This window comes from Cricetulus griseus (assembly GCF_003668045.3).
Source record: "Cricetulus griseus strain 17A/GY chromosome 1 unlocalized genomic scaffold, alternate assembly CriGri-PICRH-1.0 chr1_1, whole genome shotgun sequence".
In the NCBI taxonomy this organism is placed as follows: Eukaryota; Metazoa; Chordata; class Mammalia; order Rodentia; family Cricetidae; genus Cricetulus; species Cricetulus griseus.
The window spans coordinates 151,937,694-151,942,038 of record NW_023276807.1 but is presented as its reverse complement, the minus strand read 5'-3'; positions in this window follow the sequence as shown (position 1 = coordinate 151,942,038).

Genomic DNA, 4,345 nt, shown 5'->3' with positions numbered 1-4,345 from the left:
CCTTACCAAATTTAACCTGTTTCTGTTATAACTGTCTACTTACAAAGTCTTTACCCAGTGAATTAGAAAAATTTCAGTGTTTGCAGAAAGATCTACTCTTCTCCATTTTCTAGTGACCTTTTGCTTTTTTCTCTCTTTAGGCTTCACATTCGCATCATTTATTGCTAAGTGTAACACAAAAAACTAAAAGACCCAGAGACTGATATTAGGGTTCAAGCTTCAAGCTGAAGATCAGAAAAGCAAAGCAGCCAAGCTACCAGGCTCTTGCCTTTATGTCAGGCTGAAAGAGTTGATTCTGTCTCCACGAGCTCTCACCAAGCCTCAAACTACTGCCTCTCAGCATGGCTGGAGAATCAATCCTTTCTATTCTCGATGTGACTGGAGAATAAATGCTAGCTCTGAGATCCTGTTCCTGTCCTAAATACCTCTCATGTGTCCTGGGATTAAAGGTGTGAGCTGTTACTCTTTTAGACTTACTCAATCTCATGTATCCCTGGGTGGCCTTGAATTTAGGAGAGATCCATCTGCCTTTATCTTCCAAGTACTTGGATTAAAGTTGTGTGCCACTGAAAGATCCAACTCAAGCCTAGCCTGATACCCACCAGCATGTATTTAAAAGTCACTCTGGCCACACACAGCTCTGGGACAAAGAACACATAAAATGGTCAGTCATGATGACCAGTCTCTGGAAACTGTTATTATTACTAGTTTCTATTATCTTCAACAACTGTCTGGTTTCTAAAGCACCCAAGTTTTGAAAATAAGTATAAGTCACTCTGTTCCCAGAAAAACCACTAGCTGTCCCATGGCCTTGCAGGTGTAAAAAACAAAATAACATTCCAAAACCCTCGTGGGCAAAACTGTAAGTTCAGTTCCCAACCAATCAGTAAATGACTCATGTATGTTATACCCAATCAATATGTTGTCATACTCCTGCCTAGTGACCAAAAAGACATAAAAACTGCTTGCTTTGGAAACTTTGGGTAGTTCTCGTCCCAGGGAGCGACCCCAACGAGTTGGAATAAAATCCTTTTGCTTTTGCATCGAACGTGTGTCCTATGAGTGACTCTGAGGTGCGTCTCCCAGAGTTGGACTTCACTTTTGGGTCCAACACCACCACTGCCTAACTAGTATGACTGCTTTGCTAGTTCGATTTTCAGTGGCTTCAATAAACCATAAATATCACCACAGCTAAGGACAAAGAGTGTCTTCTACTATATCCTGAGAGCAAATAAACTGTTCCTAGCAATTCTGGTTTGCCCAGCATCTCATTTGCCTAAGGACTACACACTGTCTAGTCCTCAACCAAGCTCTAACGAAGAAGGCTATCTAGTCCTCAACCAAGCTCTAACAAAGAAAAACCTGAGTTCGCAAGAGAATGGGATCACCATATTTTTTCAGTCCAGAAGCCAGTTGAATGGGGTGACTTATTCAAAGAAAACAAGTTTGGAAAAATAAATGGGAGCCTGTATTACAAGAAGTCAGTGTTGGGAGACATACAGCTTGGCATGAACCTTTAGGCCAAACTTGGCAAGCCACAGGGTTATAGAATGGTCTTTTGATTATAAGTGGCTTCTAGAAGCATGAGCATCCAGAAGGAACATGACCCAGACGTCAATTCTTTGTTCCAACCACAAGTCCACTTACCTAAGCAACCCTCCCTCTCCCCACTACCCATGAATTTTTTACCCTGCCAATATCCTCCTTCTATAGTTTTCTAACATCCTGCTTAAACTAACAACTGGCTCTTGGCCTCTTCTCCCCCTCCCCTTTACCCCATACTACTGACTATATAAACTAGTCTGGAAAAAATAAAATTTGCCACTTGATCAGAATCCTGTCTTGTGGTCATTCTCTTAAGTGTCTTGTCTCCATTTCTCTCCCTGGACTTCTTGCTCTAGGTTGCTGTCCTGCGGGTCAGGACAACTACAAGTCAGTAAATTTAAAGGTGTGTTAGAAAGCTGGTGGAATCTCTTCTAAAAACACCACCTTCAAATTGTGTCCTCATAGCCATGACAAAAGCTCAAGTTTTTTTAAAATGTCTTCAGGATGAGAATCACAGTCCTTAAATGAACATTTTAGAAGAAAATATGATTTGTTGGGAAGTCAGAAATATTTTAACCTTATGCAAAAAAGTTTATAGTAGTGACTTCATACATTTAAATGGTGACTGAAACAATCATTTTTAATTGTTAAGTCCCTATAATTTTTCACAGGTTATAGAAAAAAAATAACAATTACTTCCATAGTAATGAAATACAGAATTTAACACAATGTCATACAAATTACTTAATTTTCTACCAGAATATTCAACTTCTAACCCCTACAGAGTCAATAGAAACTAGGCACTTTTACTAACTCATAGACCAGCCATCCAAACCAGGGAAATAACTAAATTCAGCTCACATTCCTGAACTTAACTTTAAAAGCCTCCTGGGAACTATCACTAACTGAAGCATTTTGTCTATATAACTTAAAGACAAAACACCACATAATCTCACTTTGTCAAATCTAAAAGAAAATTGACTTCCATGACTGGGGTGAGGCGGGTGATAATGGATTCACATTTAGTTATATCAGAGTTTGACAGATTCAATGCACAACAGTGACAATGACCTGCAATGTATGCTTGAGCAACAGACTGCATTTAAATCCATGTTAAATGATCTTCCCTAAAGACAGCAATTAGGAGGTAGTTACTACTAGATGGATCAAATCACTGTATGATGGATATAAAATAAAACATAAACCACATTTTGGTCCACTAATTCTTAAGGCAGGCAGGCACTCACATTTAATACCCAAATGAGAGACAGTAGCAGGTGGATCTCATTTTATATCCAGGCTGATCTACAGAACAAATTAGGATAGCCAGGGCTACCTAATTAGACCAAGTGTCAAAAATAATGCAAACTTTTAGAATATTCAAGGTTTTGTGGAAGTGAGTCTAGACATGGTCTCAGTCCATAGCCCAGACTGTCTTTGAACTACTGGAGATCCACTGCCTCAGGACTACTGTGTGTTGGGATTAGAAATGTGAGCCACCAGAAGCCTAACACCCAAATGACAGAGCATCTTAGATGGAGAAAGTAATGACTGGCGAAGCCTGAAGAAAAAATAATGCTTAAAATGATCAGGATATACATCTACTCATCATCTTAGAAAATGCCCAAATTCTTCTTATGAGCAATGACAACTTCTGTGGGAACACAAACTGGGTAATTATACTCTCTGAACCTGCTATCCAATTCTAGTCAGAGATCAGAATTCTGTGTGCATGTAGTCAGTCACTATAGAGCAGCTCAAAATTGCATGGTGCAGTTTGTGTTCAAGGTGATTTACAACCCATTTTTAAGAAGTAACTTTAATGTTGCCTACTAGTTCTGTACAACTATTTAAAAAAAATTTCTGGTAATTACTTTCTAATGAAAGTATTTGGTGTTATGGATTTGGAAAAAGAGTAGACATCAGTACAATGTGTAACTTACAGATGGAATAAAAACCCTGAGTGGAGTCACCAAGGAAAAACAAAAAGATGTGAAAGTAAGATGGAGACTTGTGAGCAAGATGGGCAGGTAGACAAGAGGGAAGTGGGAGATAAGTAGGACAATATATAAATGTATAAAATTATTAAAGAATTAGTAATTAAAAATATGAGTTGCATGACTTAACATCACCAACTAGTTAAGTTTAATTAAACACAATGCCAGAATGGGAACACTAGTTTCCTAGGAGTTAAATACTACTGCAAGTCTTATCACCTATGTATTTATTTAATAAATCCACAGGCTGTATTCTGACACTGGTTAAATCAAATTGTGTCTGTATAGGAAGATATGTTAAAGGTGATAAAGTTACACTTTTAAACACTGAAGTTCCTGTGTTCTCTGCAGGCCTACAAGCACAGACAAAACACAAAACTGTGTGTTGATTTTGTTAGAGCTCTAAGTACAACACTGTCAAAAAGGAAACTGCCAAACTCACATTCCCAATGTTTAGTAAATTTCACAAACACCAAACTTCAGGTTCAAATCAAGAAATTAAAATGCAAAACAAAAAATTATTTTACAAACTTTTTATATGGCTTACTATGTTAGAAAACTGTTACAAGGATCGACAAACAATGTATGAAAATGTGAGAACACGAAAGACTAAGAAAACAGAAAACTGTAAAAAGCAATTCAACCATAAAAGATGGAAACAACCTAAAGTATGGTTTCAAAATACCATCAGCTATAGTAGTAGCAAACTAAATTACCAACACAATCCCATTGCTTGGGATTTTATATTCTAGAGAATGTATTGTTATGCTTATGCAGTATAAAACTGGCAATCAGACAAGGAA